The sequence below is a fragment of the Triticum dicoccoides genome, chromosome 4B, assembly GCF_002162155.2.
Source record: "Triticum dicoccoides isolate Atlit2015 ecotype Zavitan chromosome 4B, WEW_v2.0, whole genome shotgun sequence".
In the NCBI taxonomy this organism is placed as follows: Eukaryota; Viridiplantae; Streptophyta; class Magnoliopsida; order Poales; family Poaceae; genus Triticum; species Triticum dicoccoides.
Genome location: NC_041387.1, coordinates 318699293 through 318709476, shown reverse-complemented (window position 1 = coordinate 318709476; position 10184 = coordinate 318699293). Strand labels below are relative to the sequence as shown.

Here is a 10184-nt window from a genome sequence, read left to right as displayed (position 1 = left end):
AAATTGGCTTAGTACGATGTGGCTTAGTTGAAACCGAAGATGCTATGATGGCAAGATTTTTAGGTGGTTTGAATCGTGATATTCAGGATATATTGGACTATAAGGAGTACAATTCTATTACTCGTTTATTTCATTCTGCTCGTAAAGCTGAAAGGGAAGTACAGGGACGACACAACAAGGGACGAGGTAATTTTTCTGCAGGTCGCCGCTCATCATGGACACCCTCTCCTACAGTTCCGTCCACTACTGAGTCAACACTAGCTATCTTGAACAATGGTGCACACCCATCAAGTTCAAAATCAGCTCCACAATCATCCGAGACTTCAAAAGAAATTTCTCTAGCACCCACCACTTTGTCTGGACGCACAAGGGACATGAAGTGTCATATATGCAAAGGCGGCGGGCACTTGATGAAGGACTGCCCAAATAAACGAACGTTCATTGTGTGGGAAGACGGTGAGTACTCCTCTGCTAGTGATTTGGATGAAGATACACGCGCTATGCTTGCCACTAATAATGCAGGTGACATTAAGGAGCATGACACAGAGAGATACATATTAATGTTGAGATGGCCGGTCAGTACCCAAGTCTTGTAACCATGCGAGTACTTAGTGCCCAGGTGGGGCATACTGAGATGCCTCAACGCCATAATCTTTTTCAAACTAAGTTTGTTGTCAAAGGACATTCCGTTCGTGTGATCATTGATGGTGGAAGCTGCAATAATTTGACGAGTATAGAGATGGTCGAGAAACTTTGCCTCACCACTACGAGACACCCCCATCCATATTACATCCAATGGTTCAACGACTGTGGTAAGTTGAAGGTAACACGTCATGTGCGACTACAATTTACACTTGGTTAATATCATGATTACGTTGACTCTGATGTTGTACCTATGCAAGCTTGTTTTTTATTGTTCGGTCGACCTTGGCAATATGATAATAGTGTTACTCATCATGGTAGAACAAATTCGTATACTCTTGTGTTTGAAAAACCATCAACTTGCTTCCTATGACCCCTGATGAAATAGTAAATGATGGGAAAGCTAAATCAACGGATCATACTATGCACACTATGCTTGCTATCAATTCTGAAATGTTTCCGTTGAGTGTCCCAACTTGTGATCCGGATATATAGTGTACCCATATAGTTAGGTTGCATCCCCATAATTCATACATAGACATTGTTTGGGATCAAACTTTTCATGATATTCCTAATGGTGCTCTAACAAATTTATTTCAACCTCATGAGCTAATGCCTTCGGAACGACCTATATACACTGCCATTTTTGCTCTGCTCTATGGTGTGTTACAGGTAAATGAAAGCCGAGGACGGCTTTGTTTTCAAGAAAGGGAGGATGATGTGGACATAGCTATCATAAACACATTTAAAAATATCACACAACAAATAAATGATCAGGTACTTTCGCTTCTTCATATATACAATTTAAATGACAAGAATATAATACTACACTCATGTTTCCATTTATTTGTGCTTAGAAACATTGGCGTTGGAGAATGGACTAGAGGTGCTTATGGATCATCACATAAGGACAGGAGTTTGATTTGCTTAATTAGAGATGAGCACGCATGCAAGTTTCCAGTGCATGTACGGGCATGCTTGTGCATGCATGCACACGGCGGAGGAGTCCAAAAAGAGTCCAGGAGCATGGGCCCAAGTTTGCCACGCCGCTACACGGCCCATCATGTGTACGGAGATAGCATCAAGGCGGCGCGTTGATTTCTATACTACTATAAATAAATAGTCTTCGTCTAGGTTAGACTCGGGTTTTGTTTAGAGAAGTTTAGCTATTGCTACTTTTATTTGTCTTCGCTCGTAGCGGCTAGTGCGACCGTCAAGACATCTATCGGAACCCTAATTTGTGAGATTTATTTATCTAGCATATCCGCAATTTCAGATTGCTTGGCTATTATTTTCTTGCATGTTCTTCAATTTGCTTGCAGAAAAAATCCTTCGTGGATAGGTCGATCGCGCCGTTGGCTCGGTCGATAACGCCGTGGAGTTGGTTCAGCGATTGCCGTGGATATCAGTCGTGTATGGTCCTCCCTGTACGGTTGGTAGCCGGATCGTGAGGGTTAAGTCCCACCCAAAATCGTAGTTATCTCCCTCTCATCGAAAGATTGGGTCCCCAGTTCACATCACGTCGGCTCTCCCCCTCACGCCAGACGATGCTCCTCGACGTCCGCAGCACGCCACGCCTCTGTCCCCCTCCTCCCTCTCCCTCCTCTCGCCCCAGCTCGCACGCGCGCCGGCCGCCTGAGCGCACCAGTGAGCGCGCTCACACGCGCGGTGCCCTGGCCCCCCTACTTTCCCTCTCTTCTCTTCCCTCGCCCTAGACCAACCCCACGAGCACCCCAGACACGCCCACGCGCGCCCCCGTGACCCACGGCAACCGCAACGACCTCGCCGGCGCATGGGTCCACGGCAAGCCCTGGCCCGGCTATATAAGATCTCCCCGAGCTCTCCTCTCCTCACCACTCGCCCTCTACACTACCAAATAACACTCCTGCACCCCCAGTTCCTCTCCAGAGCCGCCCGAGCTCGAGATCGAGCTCGAGCTCCGCCGCTTCGGCTCGCCGGAGTTCGCGAGATACAGGACTCCCCCGCTCCTCCTCTGCCTCGATCTGGAACCCCGGAGCACCCCTGATCATTCCCCTTTCTCCCCCGCTTCTTTTGCAGCCGGAAATGGTCGGAGCCACTGCCGCCCGAAGCTCCTCCGCCGTGCCTCCTCGTCGCCGGCGAACCAGGCTACCCCGGCGACCGCAACCACCTCTCGACGCTGAGTCCAACCATACCCTCGCTCGACCTCTCCGTTCCCTGCATCGACGCTGGTGAGCTCGCCGGCCCTCTGTCGCAGGGTTAGGGATGACAGGCGGGCCCCGCCTGTCAGCCTCTCTTCTCCCTCGCCTCCCTCTCTCTCACTGGCGCCTGGGCCCCGCCCGTCAGGTTCAAACCTGGCGCGCGCGCGCCGCTTGGCTCGCCTGGGCCGAATTGCCTCTTGGCCTGTGCACTGCAGCTGTTCTGGCCCAGTTGCACAGTGGCCTTTTTCCTTTTTTTTCTGTCACTTTTCCAAAAATTCCACATGATAAAATATTTGCCCAAATAAATTAATTCTCCCATATTTTTCTAAAAATCCAACCTATTTAATGGTATAACTTTCACTCATGTCCAAACAACTTTTATGTATTGTTCATATTCAAATTCAAATTTGAATATATTTAAACCCCTATGAAAATCTGTTTCTCCTATTCTGCCACTCCAAATCCAAAACTAGGAATTTTTCCCCTTCTTAGTTTTCACCCTAGTATTTAACAAAAATGAGTTGACATTTTTCTGAGCACTTTGGTTTTTCTGTTTTATTATTGCCTTATTTTTCTCGTTGTTATTTTGCGACGATAGATTGCGTTGCTGACGAAGGAGTTGGACCAGAAGACTTTGAAGACCCAGAAGACTTTGTTGAGCCAGGCAAGCAGCCCTTTGACCATGTTTGAGAAACCCTTTTTATGCATATAGCACTTTTATTACTTGCATCGGAGTCATGATGATGAGGTGACCACTTCGGGTGGTTTGCCTCCATTATTGTTACTTCCTCGTTGATACTTGCATTGTGCATGACCCTACCTTCTTATGAGGGTTATGCCGGTGGGAGTAGTTAGGATGCTAAAATAGTTGCTACGCAAAAGGGGACGGGAATATGCACGGTAATGGAGACAAAGTATTTTCAAAAGACTTTTCGAAAACCCCGTCGGGTGCCACTTATGCCCGAGGAAGATGATGAGTTGGGTAACCACTTGGTGATGAAGTGGTGTACCAAGGCAAGTGTGTGTGTTGTTTTCAAATCGGATTGGTTTAAGTTGCGACTGTTATTCCAACCTTACATGTGCAACCACTCTACCCTTATATGGGAAAGGGCATTATTGATTACCTAGGCCGATACTAGCTTGGAGCCCGCATTACTAGTGACGGGGAGAGTTGGTGCTCTCTCTCGGGACGGGGTCGTGCCAGGTAGGGCGGCCATGACTGTTTCTACAGGGCATCGGATACACCGTTGCGTCCCCTCTCGGATGTTACGATCTCGAGTGAGTCTCGTATGATGTACATCGTGAGGATACGGAACAACGAGTGGACTCCTTGTTAGTGTCGTCTAGGGAAAGATAGTGATCGGGTGCTTACCCCGGGTACTTGAGGTACCGCGGGTCGTGGATGACACGGAAGTTTCTCGGATCTTGTGGGTAAAGTGTGCAACCTCTGCAGAGTGTCAAACTATTCGAATAGTCGTGTCCACGGTCAAGGACAATTGGGTAACCGCTCTTGGGCTACGTCCACTTGTTTACAAACCAGTGTGTGTGTTTGGATAAATGGGAAAAAAACTACTTGTGGTCAAGTCAAAGGACTTGACATGATCGAGTTGGGTTGATGCCCACTCCCTTTATGTTGATATCTATAACCAGACCTTGTGGTTACTTGAATTCATATGATACATGATTTACCAATTGTTGAACATGTTATAGTACAATAAAATTAGTTTTCTGCAAAAATTTACCTATGTCATGCATTGTTGTATCACTACAAGAAATATGTCAACTTGTGACCACCACTATTGGCCACTGAATGGTCATAGTTTTTTATTTGCGACCTTTTTGCGACCAAAACCAAAAGGTCAAAAGCTGGCCGTCGTAAACTGACATTTTTTACCTTTTCTGTGAGAAAGCCGTAGACATTTACGACCAAAATAAGCCTATTGTCTTATTTTGGTCACTAGCTGTCTGCCCAGGCCACGTCGGATCCAACGTGGCAATCTCACGTGACAAAACTATGACCAATTGAAAAGGTCGTTACTTAGATTCAACCCGGTCCATTTCGATGCTTTAGATGGGCCGAGCCCATTAATTCAGCCTTTTTATATTATTATTTTTCTGTCAATTCTTGTGGGCTACATGGGCCAAGCCCACATTTTAGCCTTTTTATTTCTGGCCCATGGCCTCTTATAATGCATTTCTTATTAGTTTTCGTCCTGTTTGGGCCATGGCCTTTGCACCCCATACCACATTTGTACCGCGTTTATTTCTGGGTCATGGCCTATTCAGGCCCGGTACTATCATGGCAATTGAGTAATTTTCACAATCTGGCATTAAAGCAATATGTACACAGGGAATACAAAATTTCATTACACAGGAATTGTTCAACACATAGGAGCACATCTGGTACTGTCCTAACAATGTCTACATAATTTGCCTTATCTCACTACTACATAACATTGTTGAACACGTAGGAGCACATCTGGTACTGGCCTAACAATGTCTTCATTGCTCGAACTTGCCTTCCTACAAGAACAGAACATTACATGAATAGATCAATCGAGAAGGAAACAGTAAAACAGGCTGAAAGCATCACACATACAAATAATAACAGCATACATTAATGTATAAAATAATAAAAAATATCTATAACCAAGGCTATTTCTAGCCAACCCGTGTGCATGAATCATAATAGATCAAGCAAAAGACGTATAATCATCAGCAAACAGCAAATATTAGTGAAAGGGGACAATTTCTAGTACTCGTCATTTTTGCAAAGTGAGCAAGAACGATGATATTTTCCTACACATACTTTCTGATTTTTCCTTAGTCCTATAGTGATCTGCTCACTCCAATTCTATCTACTCAACCCATTCACATGCAACATGGATAATCAACTAGCCTCATCATTTGAAGAATCTAGTCAAATAAGGAATTAGAATGCAACATGGATAACTATGCCCTATGAAACAGTTCACGTATCAAGAACCATCAAAGTAAATAAGGAACTGGTATAGAACACCAACTCGATCACCTTCACAACAATGAAATCATGGATAATTCTTATATTTAATTGAAGTTCTCTAAGCTTCTTCCCCCATTGAAAGCAGTCTACAAAATAATTGAGAAGAAGGTCAGTGCCAAAATTCAAACCATATAATTTCTTGCTAATCTCATATACTGTTAAAGATGTATTTTGTTGTAAGATTTTAGCGCTAGTACACAAGACATAAAAAGGTACCAAAAATCCTTAGTGATCTGAAGCAGCAAACAAAATTTAAACACAGGCAATGCATGCCATAGTAATAGCAGCACAAACAGAGAAATGCAAAAGGCACCTCATACTAGTATGGTGATCTTCGTCGCAAATTTTAAGCTCTGTATCATGTAGATAATTTATTTGGTTTCAGTAAACAACAGGATGTAGTATATATGAAGGGTTATTGGTTGCATAACACCTGAACTAATCCTCCATCTAGGGGGGATTGCAACAGGTTCCTATAGTACACTAGATAGGCCAACATTTTAGACTACTAGTACCTAGAAATCATATGCAACTCTGTTTTTTCTCTAGCCCAGCTAGAAGATCATAAGAGAAATAGTAAGTATCTAGTGCGTCGTGGTGCCTTCATCTGGAGTCACAGGTCGAGTTGTGGGCTGCTGCTTTGCTTCTCCATATAGCACACCAGGTTCTCCTAAGATAGCAAACTGAAAACACAAAACATGATTAGGGAGTTGGTACAAAAAGGAATTCATGCATGAATGGCATGTACAACTAAAAAAATCAGGCATCACATATTATTAGAATTGCATATTAGATGGCTGCAAGGCAAGTGTTTCTTCATAAAAATTACTAGAAATACGTAGCCCCTAACTATGCTGTAAGGATGGTTCTTTTAAAAAAAGAATCTATAAGGAGCTTGACTGGAGCGGCTGACTCTAATTGTTATGATTTGTTGCTTCTGAATCACCACAGTGCTCAAAAGGGAATCATAATAGTAGATGATAGTTCAACTTCTGGTTATGATGTTTCTTGTCCATTTAGTTAACTTGTACAAATAAATTCGAACATGTTGCTGGATGGCTTGCAGCTTATAAAAAAAGCACTTGAAGCAACAATTAAATCACCGTATATAATTGAAGGGCTTGCCATATACTTACTGCCTAGCTTCAAGCAACGAATCACTCAAAACATACGAGTACTTACTTAATATAAGGAAATAAGATTGCCAGGAATGATTGATGACACGCATCCGCCTGAAATATGGTTGTCTGGTATGGTGTTTCTATGACAGATTCAGATATTCTTGTACTAGGTAGTAACTCCTTGGTTTTTCAGGCAAACAAAAAATAGTAATACATCCGCAAAAAACAGGGAAGGGCGCCCCAGCCAGTAGCAAAGGGATTTGAGGTTCAGGTTCAGGAGCAAAGTCTAGCAATCTACTGTAAGTAGTACTAGTACTCCATATGTAGTAACTGAGCAGAAAAGGCCTAGTAGAAGGTGTTGACTTTACAGATCACATCTTAGGTGTCAATTCAAGCAATTGCTGTAGAGTGAAAGAATGACATGATGTTACCTGGGCATTGACTTCTGCAACCGTGCCAGAGTTGGATGTGTCACTGCTGGCCTTTTTGTACCTATCAATGGTGGCTTTCACACTGCAAGTACTCGTTCAATGTCTAATTAGTACACATATATCTACACTCTGGAGAAAATTATACTAGAAATTAAGCAGAAGTATAATCACATGTATGCAAGGCAACTATATTGCATCACATGTTTCATCATATCAATACTGCCATACTAGTAGGTTCCAGCTAAGAAGCACGGATACGGGGACGGAAGCACGGGGATACGCATACGGGGATACGGGATACGGCATTTTCCAAAAACAGCCATTCGGGGATACGGCGGGGTATATAAGTATTTAGAAAAATAAATATGGAAGTATATAGAAAAATAAATTTGAATTAAGATTTAATGAGAATTTTTTAGTACTGGATATATATTGTCTCCTTTCTATTCATGAAAGACTGAGAGCAGTCCACTCACAGCCCATATAGCTGTCCGTCCACTTAGAGCCCATGTAGCTGTCCATCCACTTAGAGCCCATGTAAGGCCCAATTCCAGAAAACCCTAGACTAGTAGCACTCCAGCTGCTCCAGCCGACCCCAACCTCCCATTCTCGTACTCCCTTTCTCCAGCCGCCAGTGAAGAAAGGAAACGACAGCGCCGCCAGTGAAGAAAGGAAACGACAGCGCCGCCAAATCGGCAGCTTCCATCACCCATCTTCTTCCTCGCTGGCCACCACACTCCCCATCTTTCTTCCTGCCGGAGCTTCTTCCTTGTTGGCGGCCGCCTTGCCATCTTTCTCTACCAAGATCTCCTTCCTTGCTAGCAGCCATTGAGGTTACCTGCTTGACCATGGTTGCTATCGGGAGGATAACTGGGCAGCAGCATGGTCACTGGAGTCTGGCTGCCGAGTCCCCACCGTGTCCACGCCGTATCTAGGCCGTATCCCGATTTTATTTCTTTTTTTTAATTCCAAAAAGATGGGATACTGCGGGATACGCGTATCCAGCCGTATCTGGGCGTATCCCCGTGTCCCCCCGTATCAGGACGGCAAATCGGCAGTTCTGGCCGTATCGGTGCTTTTTAGGGTTCCAGTGTAGTACTTGTTGTCTTACCAGATCTGCCGGATGGCAGCTTCTCCAACGCCCCATTCCGGCCTGCAAAGAAACCAAGATAATTTGGTGTCACATTTGTCTGCACAGCACCAACACAAACTGATGTATGCACTACTGTACACAAGTGAAAAATACTTCTCTATAACGCTGGATAACAACAGATAGTGCGGTTCTGAATCTAGCCACTCTGCGTCTCTGCAGAGATTGCTTTTTATGAGACACAGCTAGCTGCTGGTGCTTGATATAAACAACTGAATATGCCTAGGTGTTAACTGAAATATGGCGTGCTCTGAACCTAAGCTAACTCTGCTTCTTTGCGAACATGTGGACCTTCATCCAGAAAAGGAAATCCCCTTTACATAGCATACCACATTTACCACTAACTAACCAAGCTAATTAAGGTAGCCACGGTCGTCTAGACACAGACACACATGAAGGAATACTAACCAATACTAACATACCACATTTTTTGTTTTGTACGGTGTAAAATGCTTCAGAGTTCAAACCGATGAAGGTACTGGTACATCTTGCAAATCCATGCACCTGATACATACACGAAAATGACATTAGAAAAATATACTGTGGGATGGCAACAATGAAACTAGGAGGAAGGCATGCTTTTAGAGACCGAACAACTGCAGCTAAAAGTGAAGCAGAGAACAACGACAGGAGTATCAACTTCCATTTCAGCAACAAGAGAATCACCCTTGTATCAACAGCAGGTTGGATATGGAGGGCTTCCGTACCACCAGAAAGATCGGCAAAGGTGTAATCGAGCAGAGGCACTGGATATCTCTTCACGTGGCGTCGAGCTTGAGCTTCCTTAGGCTTGCGAAGCTGCAGAAATCAGGCGATGGCATAGGTCCAGGCACACAGACATGAAAGCAGAGACCTGACGGCAGGAGAGCTGGTGCTGAAATGGTGCACCAATTGTCACGCCCCGCCTCATGAAGCCATACTGAGATCGAACACAACGTGCTTCATTCTCGATGCTGCACAGAAGGTGGCGCATTGGTCGGCACGGCACTGCGCATTCAATTTGATGAGTCTGAACTCAATCACGAACCTGTCCTTGAGGGTGGTGTGACTCAGATGGCACAGTACACTGTTGACATTTCTGACAAAATATTCTTGTCCTTGCGCTTGGTTTGTGAGGCAGAACATCGTTCCCCTGGTGAAGACGACGGAGGCCGCTGCCCTGCTTGGTCCAGGCGAGCAGGTCGCGGGCCGAGTTCCTGGAGGCGTCCCGCAGCCACGGCGCGGCCTCGCAGGTCCCCGCACGGAGGCGCTGCAGCAGCGGATCCCCGCCATCGCCGGGTGGCCAGACGTCGCGACGGGACTCACCATGGCTTCGTTGGGGCCGGATCTGGAGCGCAGGGAGGGTGGGGAGGAGGGGAGCAGTTGCGCGAGGGGAACGAGCCGCCGGAGACCCGATGGTCCCGTTGACGTCGTCGCCGTCCTGATTGCCAGAGGCCCGTGGCCGGTGTGAAGCATGCACGCGCGCGCCGGCAAGAAAGCCGGCCGCGAGACCATGGTCGTGCCTGGACTGGTGGATCTGGGGGGTGAAGGCTAGGGGAGAGGGTCCGTGGCGGAGACAAGGTCGGCGGTGGTGGGTGGGGGTGGCGGCGGTGGGAATCGCGGGAGGTGGCTCGCTCTCTCTCGATCTGGACTGGATCG

General features: G+C 45.7%; 1 long non-coding RNA gene across 6 annotated transcripts; it reads right to left on the bottom strand.

The window, feature by feature from the left end:
• Positions 1-5128: 5128 nt before the first annotated feature.
• LOC119296053 lies at positions 5129-10177 on the bottom strand. Of its 6 annotated transcripts, none has more exons than XR_005144714.1 (8): positions 9574-10177; positions 9213-9499; positions 8969-9050; positions 8508-8549; positions 7397-7478; positions 6360-6527; positions 5846-5930; positions 5129-5345 (listed from the first exon to the last, which is right to left on the bottom strand). It is a non-coding gene; the product is annotated as an uncharacterized LOC119296053 (long non-coding RNA). The 6 variants fall into 6 exon arrangements; XR_005144712.1 differs by having other exon boundaries at positions 5854-5930; XR_005144713.1 differs by having other exon boundaries at positions 5846-6527.
• Positions 10178-10184: the final 7 nt, after the last annotated feature.